Source organism: Schistocerca serialis, chromosome 6, assembly GCF_023864345.2.
Source record: "Schistocerca serialis cubense isolate TAMUIC-IGC-003099 chromosome 6, iqSchSeri2.2, whole genome shotgun sequence".
Classification (NCBI taxonomy): Eukaryota; Metazoa; Arthropoda; class Insecta; order Orthoptera; family Acrididae; genus Schistocerca; species Schistocerca serialis.
The window spans coordinates 471,572,313-471,586,409 of record NC_064643.1 but is presented as its reverse complement, the minus strand read 5'-3'; the positions used below and the strand labels follow the sequence as shown (position 1 = coordinate 471,586,409).

Genomic DNA, 14,097 nt, shown 5'->3' with positions numbered 1-14,097 from the left:
TGTTAATAGCTTTTCTGTTTGATCTCGCCCATCCGATGGCTTTGCAACTCCACACCTCAGATAATCTTATTGTAATCCAATGAGGGGGAAAGGTAAGGATTTGGGTTCGTTTTTGTTGTGTAACAGGCAACTTACAAAAAATAATTAGTGGCTAATAACTACTAAGTATTTATTACCCAACGAAACATAATATACAATTTTGTACAAAAATAATGTATCTAACGAATATAAAACAAATGATGCGAAGCGGCACAGTAAATTACTGTAGAGTCAATATGTCGCCGTTGAGCAACAGGTGAAGGTAACTGGCGGGTGCTGTGTTTGTGATGCACCGCTGTGATGAATTATGATCTGTAACAGTAAAAGGAATGTCGAAGTTGATATATTAAAAGAATATAACAGAATTAATCTATATTTCGTAGAAGATCTGAAATAAAATCCGAGTAATTCAAATCATTTGTTTGCCTTCACGGGAACAACAAGTTACTTTCTCTCAGCTATTTTCTGTGGTTGGTGCTGTTTGTTACAAATACAAAGCATCAGAAAAATTTTAAAGGCCCCATTTTCATTTATGACTAATTAATAATGTTATTAAATACGACGCTGCATCAGTATCAGGCAGAGCTGTGGCAATTAGGTTATCAGACTGTGAGAGAAGCTGCAACTGAAGGAAGAAGGATTCAACTTTTCTTATCTTTTGACGGAATACCACTCACATCATATAGAATGAGAGGTTTTAAATTCTGTTAAGAATAGCAGAAAGATGACCTTACAGGAAATAATAGAAATCAATAAACATGTGACACAGAATGTCAGCTTAGTATTAGAAGATCTTACTCAGTTTCCTTTTTCCTCTTTGTTAAATTAAGTTTTCGTTCCAAATAATATCTTCAGACTGTAAATTCATCTTATTTCTGATCAGATGTTAAAAGTATCTCCACATAAAACTTTGTTTCGGCTCTTTTTTAGTTGATGGAATTATTTCTATCGGACAAAAATGTAATGTTTTCCAGTGTAAACGCTCTGTCATTCTGTATCTTCTGCAGAGAAAATATATGTGTATATCGCACATTTTATTGCCACCTGAAGATGGCTTAAGAAGCAGAAAAGCCGGTTCAAGACCGAACAAATATAATTTACAGTAAGAAGTATTTTCTAATTTAATATTATTGTCATGTTCTGCCAAGCACTGACGGAATATTTTGTTAATGTTGATTAAGAACGTATTTATTTCAATTCCAAGTATCTGTAAAATATAAAGCGGAAAATCTCTTACTAGCACGTTTAGCTTCAAGAAAACTACTATCAGTTCCTTTCATAAAAAAAAAAAAATTCTAGCCAACATAGTGCTTCATTTTCGATAATACAGTTATTTTGATCCTGGGAAATGGAGATAAGACTGCGTTACAACGTCAGCAACATTAGCAAAAGAAACGCCAAGAAGAAACTTAGACTTTAACTTCCATGAACCACATATTTTTAAAATATCTAATGTCCAGTGCACATTAATAACTAAGCTGCATGAACTGAATGAGATAACAACGAATGAATATATCCTTCAAGGCTCATCTAAATGGAAGAATAAGAAAACATATGAATATTACTTGCAGTCCTTTGAATTTAAATGTAGGGCACGACGTTGTTCCAATTTTAAATTTTCCAAGGCGTCTCCATACTTGAAATTAAGCTCACATTTGAATCCAGTATACTACACTGCAGTGCTCGTCGATTGTGTGAACGAAGTTCCCTTTATGAAAAATGTCCGTAAAATTGAAGTGAAATTCCCAGCTAATACAAAAAATTGCGACTGAAATAAGCATGCTTGTAACTGTAGTAGAAAAAATGCGTTTGAAAAATGCAAAATTTCTAACATATTGCCTCACGTCTTAGCACTTAAGAACAGTGATAATGTTAGGAAGCTTAGTAAATTCTCTCATTTTCTGTCGTTAGGTTGAACTGCAAAAGAAATATGTATGCCATGTAAGTAGTTCTTTTAAGAATTTTAAGAATATGTGGAAAATCTAATAATAATAACCGGCATTACAAAAATACAGACTTTCCCAAGAACCGTTTGTTATATGACTTTTTTTGGAATACCGTTCTAGTGTACAATGGCTGTAGACCACATAGATTGTACACAAAGACGACCACAGCGAGCAACCATGGTTCGATGGGACACATGAATATGATAGACGTGCTGTAAAATCTGAACGACTGCTGGCTCGAAAGATGACTCGTGTATAGCTCCTTTTATTTTCTTCTTTGTTTGACTGAAGAAGGCTGGTAGCCCATCAAATTCTACTCTGGAAATTCAGATTATGGTTTTTATCTAAAGAAACTAAAAAGGAGACTAAAAGTCCTTGGGTACAAGATCTGCTGAGACTACGAAGAAAAGACTGGCCCAGTATCAGTTCCCAGATACGTAGATGTCATTGTTTAAATATTCCATTGTGAATGGAATCTTATTACATGAGAAAATGAAAGCCTCCCTCTGAAATGCACAAAGCAGAGATCTGCAGACAGTTGATGTTGCTACAGAGAGAAAAGAAATAAGTATGCCATGTAAGTAGTTCTTTTAAGAATTTTAAGAATATGTGGAAAATCTAATAATAATAACCGGTATTACAAAAATACAGACTTTCCCAAGAACCGTTTGTTATATGACTTTTTTTGGAATACCGTTCTAGTGTACAATGGCTGTAGATGTCGTGTTAGTTACTTGTGGCGGGTTTCAAATCCTCGTTAGCCCTCCTTATTTAGGCCTATATTTTGCGGGTCCGTGCTAAATAACTTCAGTGAATAATGAACTTCGCTCCAATAATAATAGGAAATCTATTTTCGTTTCTCGTCGAGTCTCAGTCAGTGCGCCGTCTCACTGGCCGTGTTGCGTACGTCACTTTGATCCCTTACATCATTCCTTCCTGTCGGGATCGACTCTAGTAATAAATGAAATTTATTTTGTCACTATTAAGTTGCCAACAAGGAGTGAAAAGTTGGCGGAAGGAGTGAAAAGTTGGCGGTAACTAATTTATGATTACCAGGCTGTAAACCAATGTCATAGTGTAAGTTCCAGACCTCTCCAAAGTTTGAGAGCATACCATACTGTTAACTGTAATCGTTCCACCAGATGGGAACGTTAAGCTTGGAGCCTTTTTGGTGATATTCAGAGGAAGCAAAGTGCTTGGCAGCATTATGTTTCGCGCTTTCCTAATCCTTCCATCTTAATCATCTACTCGAACTCTACACTGCATCCTACACACACTCACCGAAGTCGCTTACTGTTACGCAAAAATAACGGTAGCGGCAAATCTAAAGGCTCGAACAAAATCGCACTGTATCTACATCCACACCTACGTCTATACTCTGCAGACTACCTTGTGTGGTGGAGTGTATTTCTCGTACCACTATCTTTGGCCACCTACTCTGGCGAATGGCGCATGGAAATGATTGTCGGCAAACCTCTGTGTGATCTATAATTTCTCCGATATTCTCATTTTGGCCGTTTCACGAGTAGTAGGTGGGAGGAAGTAATATGTTGTCCATCTCTTCCAGGAATATACGCTGTCAGAATTTCAATAGCAAAGTGCTCCGTGATGCCTCTCTTGTAGTGTCTGCCACTGGAATTTATCATCTCTGTAACGCTAAGCGATCCGTGAAAAACACACCTCTCTTCCCCATCTCTTCTATTACTTGACTCGAGTCCGAGGATGATGAGTAATACTCATAATTGGTGGAACAAGTGTTTTGTAAGCCACTTCCTTCTTGCACGAGTTCTCTCAGTGAACCTCGGCCTATTATTTTCTTTCCGTATATTTTATGTGAAACGTGTCAGTTGCTACTCATCGCATTAGTCTTCAGTCCGTTCACATGCGTCCCTGCACTGCTCTCCAGTCATCTGGAGTTGTATCCTTCATATAAACGGCAGCACCGTCCGCGAATAGCCTCATCCAGCCTACTTATCCACTAGATCATTAGCATGACTTGTAAACGGCCATGATCACTCTAGTCGAAACAGTGCCCCGGGAGTAGACGACATCCCGTCAGAACTGCTGACAGCCTTGGGAGAGATAGCCATAGCAAAACTCTTCCAACTGGTGTACAAGATGTATGGGACAGGCGAAATGCCCTCGAAGTTCAAGAAGAACATAATAATTCCGACTGCAAAGAAAGCAGTTGCTGACTGTTATGATTATCAGCGAACTATCAGTTTAATAAGTCGTGGTTGGAAAATTCTAACATGACTTCATTACAGAAGAGTGCAAACACTGTTAGTAGCCAACCTCCTGGAAGATCATTTTCGATACCGAAGAACTGCAGGAACACGCAATGCAATACTGACCTTACGACTTATTTTAGAAGGTAGGCTAAGGAAAGACAAACCTACGTTTATAGCATTTGTAGACTTAAAGAAAGATTTTGACAATTTTGACTGGAATGCTCTCTTTGAGAGCATGGGTAAAATATAGGGAGAGAAAGGATATTTACAACTTTCGTACAAACCGGATGGCAGCTACGAGAGTCGAGGGGCATGGAAGGGAAGCAGTGGTTGAGAAGGGAGTAAGACAGCGGTATAGCCTATCGCCTATGTTATTCAATCTGGCCATTGAACAAGCGGTAAAGGAATTTGGAGTAGGAATTATAGCTCTGGAAGAAGAAATAAAAACTTCGAGGTTTGCCCATGACGTTGTAATTCTCTCAGAGACAACAAAGGACGTGGAAGAGCAGTTGAACGGAATGGACAGGGTTTTGAAAGGAGGACATAACATGAACATCAACAAAAGAAAAACAAGGATAATGAAATTCAGTCGAATCAAATAAGTGGATGCTGTGGAAATTAGATTAGGATAAGACGCACTTAAAGCAGTAGATGAAATTCGCTATTTGGGCAGCAAAATAAATGATTATGGCCGAAGTAGAGAGGAAATATAATGCAGATTGGCGATTGCCAGAAAACTGTCTCCGAAGAAGAAAAGTTCGTTAACGTCTAATATAGATTTAAGTGTTAGGAAGTCTTTTCCGAAATTATTTCTACGAAGTTTAGCCATGCTTGTAAGTGAAACATGGACAGTAAACAGTCTAAACAAGAAGAGAACAGCAGAAGACTGAAGATTAGATGGGTAGAACACGTAACTAATGAGGATGTACGCAACAGAATTGAGGAGAGGAAATTTGTGGCAGAACCTGACTAGAAGAAGGTATCCGTTGATAGGACACATTCTGAGACATCAATGGATCACCAATTTATAGCTGAATGTAAGTGTGTGTGTGTGGGGGGGGGGGGGGCTGTAAAAATCGTAGAGTCTTCGGACTGAAGACCACAACACAACAACAACACACTTTAAGATACTCCTGAAATTACCTTTATATCTATTAATTTCGTTCGTTTAAGTACGACGATATTATCACATATAATTTGTTATAATTGCTACAATAAATTGGATGAAAATTCTATATCGACAGCGTTGTCACTGACGAGCTTCTAGTGTAGCTCTTAGAAGTGAGTTACATTCCTCAAACTGTACGTGTTGATTTCTTTTAGACATGTGTGATATACCGATTGATAGGGGTATACGTGCAGATATTCTTATTGCTGAGGAGAATGTACTCAACAAGATTACATAAAAATTTTTGATAGTTACTCATTTTAACTTGTCTGACATGTATTCCTGGCCATGCTACACTTTTTTTTTAATCAGCATATCATCAAATTTTAGTCTGTTAAGTTGTTCCCTTTTATGTGTATATTTGGTTTTATTTGCTTTTACTGGAGAGTTTACTTTGTTTATGACTGTTTATAAGCGTTATTTTGTTGCAACTAGGTTATCACTTTATTATTTTCATTTATGATGCACCCACTATTACCAGATGGGTTGAACTTAGCGTACCTGTCTTTATTTGCTGTTAACGAGAACGCTCACATTTGAAGTTTGTCCTGATTGTTATAGCATGTATCACACGTGCATATTTTGCGTACGTTTATTATGACACTTTTACTGACTATTTCAGAGAGTCGTTTCGTTTGTCTGTCAAGCAACTTTAATTTTATTGTTGACATAGCAGTCACGGTACATGCATATGTACTCATGTGCTTAGGTTTTACTTATCTTATTCACGTGCTAGTTTTTTGTATAACATCTCTTTAATACATTTTTTCGTCATATCTGTTCAGTTTTGTGCACATATTTATAAACGTATGACATCGACTCTGATTAGCTAGTGTCTTTCAGCTTTCAGGTTATGATCGCAGTATGTGAGATATTTGTCACTCTTCTACCGTTAGTGTTTCTTCCACCACCCTGGTTACCTGGAACTTGTCTTAAGTGTCTATTGTGAGTATAGTTTTTATCATTAAGTCAGGTATTTATTACCTTTTAACCTATGGTAATATGTGTTCTCGCGTGGTTTACGGAAGAATGGACGGATTTACAGCACCATATGTTGTTGATTTTATAATTTCAGTATATGAGAACTTCCACATAAGTAATTCATAAATCTTATTTTTTTCTTTGTGGTCTAATTTGTAAGGTTTGTGCAATTTTTTTTTTTGGGGGGGGGGGGGTGAGATTACTTCAAGACCAGCTATAACGAAGAAATGTCTAAATTTAAGTCGTGACAAATTAGCAATTAAGATTTCACAGAGCAACGAAAAATGTTTTTGGAAAAATTTTTTTACTTTGATAGCTGATCTTCACAGATTTTTATCAACTGAATCCAAAACCAAGCCTAAGTTTTTTTGTATCATCCATAGTTTTCGAGCAATATGCTTTTTATTATATAGAATAATAATCCTATGCTATACGGTAAATGGGGAAATTAATGAAACGCTTTGTTACAACGTAAGCATGGTTTGTATTTACAGTATGTACTTAAAACAATGATATGTGTTAATAGAGGTTTCACTTGTCAGCTGGAATTGATTTGTATTTTCTTTCTCTTTTTCCTTTGAAGCTTCTTGTGTAGCTTTTTCTACGATGAGTCGCTTGCTGAACTTCTCTGTGAAGTGACCAACAGTAGTTGCCCATCATGTTGGTGCTCCAGCGGCCTTGGTAGCGTTCTTCCATCACCTTATGTCCTGGTGGAAACATTCTCCTTGCTCCTCACTGACATCTGCCATATTGTGCGGGAAGTAATGAAGGTGACTGTTCAAAAAGTGAACTTTCAGGCTCATTAAACATCCTAAAGTTTTAAACTTCTTTAACATTGTAGCTATAATAGAAACATCAGTTTCTAATGTCGGGTCAGACAAAGACGCCTGCTTTTAGTTTAGCTTCTGAAATGTGGGTAACTTTTGGCAGAGACACTTAAAACATGGTCCATCTTTAGGAAAATGCCTTTACAAACTGTTTCATTAGGCCTAACGTCATATGTAGAGGTGGCAGGAGTACGGTTTTTGGACCTACAAGGTTTTTGCGTAGAATGTTCCTCTCACCAGGTGTTTAAGATCCCTCACAGGCCAATTCTTTTTGCACTAGTGTTGAGCCGTAGCCCTACTGTCCCATTCACACAAGAGACATGGAAATTTGATAAAGTCAACTTGCTGACCAAGGACCATGCATGTTACTTTTAGATCGCCACACGTCATCCAACCATGAGCAGAATAGCGTATTTTATTTAGCGCTTTTCTAGGTTTTCATAGATTTCTTTCATATGTACAGAATGTCCAACAGTTATTGATGCATACATGTTACCGTTATCTAAAAAAACAGCCTTTAAAGTAGTTTTGGGTGAATCAATAAATAGCCTCCAGTTTTCCTTTTTGTATTCAATACTAAAGTCATTCATCAGACCGAGAATGTCTGAGCAGTACACTAAATCACCTTCTTGTTGAAAAAAACTTGGAAAATTGCTGCTCTCTCATGCTACACATGTATATGCTGGTTTCAGTTGGCAATAAGTTCTTTTCTTTTAATGTAGAGCCAAGCAATTCAGATTTTTCTTTCGTTAAGCCCAGATGCCTAACCAAATCGTTAAGCTCGGTCTGAGTAAACAATTTGGGCTCTAGACTTTCTGTATTACAATCGAATTCAGCAAAACCTGGTTCATGTAAACACATCTGCTGAAATAGAATTTAAATCATCTGGTGGTTCAGGAACCGACAAATCTACACCATGCCCTACTGGTCAGGTGGCGGACGGAAGGTTGGGGTAGCTATTACCTTCTTATTTTTCGAATTATGACCAGTAATATCAACACTGCAAAAGTAGAAATCATCGGAATGATTTCTTGGCTTTCCTCATATCATAGGAACAGCAAATCTATAGGCTTTTTTCTCCTTTTTGGACCATTTTCTCAGATCTCCAACACACACATAACATACCTTATGCGGCCCCCAAGTTTAGATCCAAAGTATGATAGATAAACCTTTTTCACAAACTCTGTAATGTTTCTTTGGTGATTTTTTAATGAGGAATTCACCACAAATATAACAAAAACTGTCAGCAGTGTTTTTACAACAACGATTAGGCATTGTACTGAGCACATGTACAAGGAACGGGAAAGTGAGGTTAAATAGAATCGTCCTTTTTTTGCTAGAAAATGTTTTTCAGCAGTGCTACCAACGTCATCTACATTCAATACATCGCCTTTTTAAATTATTTTAACTATATAAAAGCCGTTAAATTCTTTAAAAATCGCTTAATTTAATAAATTTAACTATAAAATGTGAAGAAATGGTAGGCGATACAGTTTCTAAGTATCATATTTGGATTTCCCACCCTAAAAAACATAAGAATAAGGTATTTTCAACAAAAAAGTTTTTGCATCGTAGGTCTATGGTTTTGGTACAGCGTAAGCAGAATGACAACTTTCAATTTCAATAACATTACACCATTATTTATTCCTTTTTCAGGCTAAAAATTATAGCTATTAGGAGCAGTATGTTTTTAGGTTGGTTAGTACCTTCAAATATGCTTGGCAAGAGTAAGCCATTAACGCTTATTTTCCCCTGAGCAGCAGGTCAGGTGTTGTAACGTGGACTGAAAACAGGTAATCTATAATGACAGTCGTAGTCCACTAGTGGTGCAGTTACGACAGTGCAGAAAACATCAGGTAGTAAATTATGTGACGTATTTGAGGGAAGTCTGTTAGACACAGAGGAAAAGAATTAACACACTGATGTTAAGGTACCAGTGGCCACAATATCTGCACCCCTAATACACTATATAACAAATACTTAGCAAACCAGAAAGCAAGAAAACCCTTAACCACTATTTGCATGATGTAGCAGCAGCGATAGCAGAAGCTGGAGCGGCAGCAGAAGCAGTTGCAACGCTTACCAGGACGAGCTGGCGTATGTTGGGACATCAGCCGAGCAGCAGCAGCTTCTTCTTTAACAGCAGTTTCTTCTTGAGCAGGAACAGGTTGGACCTGGTGTCCTCGTCGGCATCCGTCGGGTCAGAGTCGCTTCCCGCGGGGGCGCAAAGAACTACCGCCACCAGCATGAGCACCAGCGCAATTATCTGCCAAACCACAAAAGTATCGTTAGCAATACTGTGCGAGATACATATTGCGCATAAACGGAAAAATTGTACTTCTAACATTAGCGTTTTCAACCATACCACAAAACCTACTCAGAAATTAAGGTAAGGGGCCTTCGTATCGTCCTTGCTCCTACTCTCGCCCCCACAGGAACTTCAGGTTTCCGCAGTCGTTAACAAAAGTCTAGCTGCGCGTGAATGCGTTGGTCAGTCCATTGTTTTCTTGGGACAGTCTGTCATATGCAGTACGTTTAGCTTCCGTGTATGAGGGAATTAAGTTTTTTATGCTGAGGTGAGCCAGTGCTGCAGTTCATAGTATGACGACTGATTTGTGTTCAAATATTGGGCTGTATTTCTGTCTTAGGATTTAGTTTTTGGTACGTAATCGCTATACTTAAAGGTTTGACTTACGTTGCTGTAATGGCCAATTTAATAAATCTTGGGATGTTTGCAATTTCGCCCCAGTGCAGTTCTTTTTTCGTACAAGCGTCGTTATTTGGAACTGTGATTATAAATTGATTTTATTTGCTATTTATAAATATTCATTCAGTTTTTTCGTACGGGAAACCGCAAGCGGAGGGAAATGGGTTCTTCGCAGGAAATGCTTGGTTTGATATCACGAAACATGCTCTTCGTATACACAGATATACAAATTCACATATGACACATCTTCAATAATTTGAAGGCATTGACATTCATGGGCCTTCAAATGGTTCATGATAGTGAAAGTGGGTGTCAACGTTAGAATGGAAAATACATTTAAATTAATTGTACTTTTGAGAGTGTTCATGGGGGACGAAACTACGAACATGTTTTTTGTATTTCCGTTTTTTTCAGTATCAACCTTTATGTCAAATATTGGCTTTAATACATTAAATAATTTCAAATGAAGGATACATTTCAAGTGGAGGATATATTTCAAGTGAAGGATACATTTTAGCCAGCCGCGGTGGCCGAGCGGTTCTAGGCGCTTCAGTCCGGAACCGCGCTGGTGCTACGGTCGCAGGTTCCAATCCTGCCTCGTGCATGGATGTGTGTGATGTCCTTAGGTTAGTAATTCTAGGTCCAGGGGACTGATGACCTCAGATGTTAAGGCCCATAGTGCTTAGAGCCATATGAACTATTTGAAGGATACATTTTGAAATATATGAAACAATTTGTAGTCTTTGCCATAACCTTTCTGGGCTTATAATGTGTTAACGTATTAAGGTGACGAAGTTTTGTCCCCCTATCTTATCAAAACAGGAAACTCGATGGAGAATAATAAATTGTTTTGGATTACCCGGATGACTATATGTGCTCTGAAAATACGAATTACATTTTTCGAAAACGTGAGGACTCGCAATGAGGTATGCTATTTCAGGAGTACAGATTCGTAACTGATGTTACCGGTCAGGAATCTTTGAAGGATGTGGATATACACGACTGGTCATTAAAAGTGCTACACCACGAAGATGACGTGCTACAGACGCGAAATTTAAGCTACAGGAAGAAGATGCTATGATATGCAAATGATAAGCTTTTCAGAGCAGTCATACAAGGTTGGCGCCGGTGGCGACACCTACAACGTGCTGACATGAGGAAAATTTCCAACCGAGTTCTCATACACAAACAGCAGATGATCGGCGTTGCCTGGTGAAACGTTGTTGGGATGCCTCGTGTAAGGAGGAGAAATGCGTACCATCACGTTTCCGATTTAGATAAAGGTCGGATTGTAGCCTATCGCGATTGCAGTTTATCGTATCGCGACATTGCTGCTCGCGTTGGTCGAGATCCGATGGCTGTTAGCAGAATATGGAATCGGTGGGTTCAGGAGGGTAATACGGAACGCCGTGCTGGATCCCAACGGCCTCGTATCACTAGCAGTCGAGATGACAGGCATCTTATCCGCATGGCTGTAACGGATCGTGCAGCCACGTCTCGATCGCCGAGTCAGCAGATGGGGACGTTTGCAAGACAACAACCAACTGCACGAACCGTTCGACGACGTTTGCCGCAGCATGGGCTATCAGCTCGGAGATCATGGCTGCATCACAAACAGGAGCGCCTGCGATGGTGTACTCAACGACGAACCTGGATGCACGAATGACAAAACGTAATTTTTTCGGATGAATCCAGGTTCTGTTTAGGTCATCACGATGATCGCATCCGTGTTTGGCGACATCGCGGTGAACGCACATTGGAAGCGTGTATTCGTCATCGCCATACTGGCGAACATTGGACGTTACATTTCAGATGTGTTACGACCCGTGGCTCTACCCTTCATTCGATTCCTGCGAAACTCTACATTTCAGCAGGATAATGCACGACCGCATGTTGCAGGTCCTGTACGGGCCTTTCTGGATACAGAAAATGTTCGACTGCTGCCCTGGCCAGCACGTTCTCCAGATCTCTCACCAATTGAAAACGTCTGGTCAATGGTGGCCGAGCAACTGGCTCGTCACAATACGCCAGTCACTACTCTTGATGAACTGTGGTATCGTATTGAAGCTGCATGGGCAGCTGTACCTGTACACGCCAACCCAGCTCTGTCTGACTCAATGCCCAGGCGTATCAAGGCCAATATTATGGCCAGAGGTGGTTTTTCTGGGTACTGATTTCTCAGGATCTATGCACCCAAATTGCGTGAAAATGTAATCATATGTCAGTTCTAGTATAGTGTATTTGTCCAACGAATACCCATTTATCATCTGTATTTCGTCTTGGTGTAGAAATTTTAATGGCCAGTAGTGTAGAAGGAGACTTGAATAGGGAGATGGAAGGGATTCCTTTACAGCGTGTTGCGTAACTTGGTTCCTGTCATTTATAGCAGAATGGTGTACTGGTGGCACATCCAAAGATTTTGCAATCCGCCTAGGGGACGGCTGGAAACAAGGGGTTCATGAGGTAGTGCTTCAGCAAGGTAAAGCTGGAAATATTAAAGCCTCGGTCCACAAGAGCATCTGCTCTTCCGGAGCACCAGTATCAACGGTCGCCTCGCCTGGATGCAAGCGTCAACATGTGAGCAACTGTGGTACTGTGCAGGTCGCCCAGCCCAGCCTTATAGGTATTTGAATTTTTTAATTTTGTTTTTCACTTTTTGATTTTAATCTTTACCTGTTATGTTCAAATACAAATCACTGTGGCCCACGTGCAGAGTAGTATCATCTCATCATCATGGAATGTGCTGACGTCATCCCTACTATGCTGGCAGACTCTAGTGAGTGAGGGAGAGACTCACGTGACAACTGCTGGCCGCCACCTGGAGCTTCAGTTCCAGCCTGCCAGCCTGGACGCTCTCCCTGCGGCACTGGCTTCCAGTTAGCACCGAGTGAAGTCTCTCCTACACCATTTACCTCGGACATGCTTCCGCACCGAAATTAAGGTATTCTGAAGATCGCTATGGCCGGGTGATGGCCTCTCAAGCAGACTGGGGTGCGCCTATATGTATACCGTCTACTGAGTATAGTGAGTTTTTAGCTTCTAACACTTTCCTTGGAAAAATTCCCTTCAGCTACCTACGTCCTCGGAACCTCAAGACATCCCCACTGCACCTGTGTAATATTATTGATTCGCTGCCCTTAACGTGCCCTGATTACTCAACAACTAAAAATTATTCACCAGTTTCGAAATAGACTAGTGTGCCTGGCTGAAACATTCTACGGCCTTTTCAGACTTATGCAACTAAAAATTCCGCTACATAGAATGTAAAACTGGCTGAACAACCTTTACAACAGACTAAACAGTCTGGGAATATTGTTAAAACATGGCGTGGCAAACGGTGACCTACATTCTCGTAATGGTTCGTTCGAACAGAAAATAGATACAAAATTCAGTTGTCTCTTGAACCTGTGGTATGTGGACGGAGCTACGCATTGCGTAGAAATAGACGAAGGCGAATACCAAGGCCCACCAGCAACGAAGATTGGCTATAATGGTTGACCATGTTGGTGCTGCGACTGTCGAATCAGTTAAATCGTTATTTATTGAACGTTACATCATAGCTGTTTCACTGGTGACATAATAACAGATAATTTTAACTGAAAAATGAGTGCTTTGGAGAGTAGCAATAAAAAATATTTCCTGCGATGAACCGTCATTGACAGACTAAGTTCATGGAACACAGCGGCGATTACGAGGAAAGCGGACAGTTTCATTTATTATGTTGAGACAGAAATTTTTGGTTTGCATCATATGATGTACACTGTGCGGATACCCGATTTTTCAATCGCGAAACCAGTTGCTGTGTTATGCCAACTTTGGTATATAGTGCCTTACATGATACTACCCTGTAACCATTTAATACAGCCAGTATAGCTCAGCAGCATCTAACGCAATGAATACCAATGTTCACATAACACAGGAATTCGTTTCGAGGCTGAGACGTCGGTTGCCACCACAGTGCAACGCAATACGTATCAGTTAGAAAAGGATGCATATTGTATGTTGGAAGGAAACTAGCTTCATCAAATTCAAGGAGCTGGAAGTAGCTACACATGAAAGTAAATATAAAACATGTGCACACGTTCAAAAGGGAGGTAGCAGTACTGGATATTTAAACTGATTTATTAACCTTTCTTAGTGTCAACTGAAGCAATAGCCTTTTCGTAAGCTTTCTTTAGAGATATAACAGACAACAGAA

At 39.6% G+C, this 14,097-nt stretch overlaps 1 long non-coding RNA gene across 1 annotated transcript in view; it reads right to left on the bottom strand.

Moving 5' to 3' along the window:
* Positions 1 to 222: 222 nt before the first annotated feature.
* LOC126484132 (uncharacterized) overlaps positions 223 to 14,097 on the bottom strand; it is a 30,722-nt gene continuing 16,847 nt past the window's right edge. The window contains exons 2-3 of the long non-coding RNA XR_007587813.1: positions 9,276 to 9,458; positions 223 to 351 (exon numbers count right to left, since the gene is read on the bottom strand). This is a non-coding gene — a long non-coding RNA (uncharacterized LOC126484132). The remainder of the gene's footprint in view (positions 352 to 9,275; positions 9,459 to 14,097) is intronic.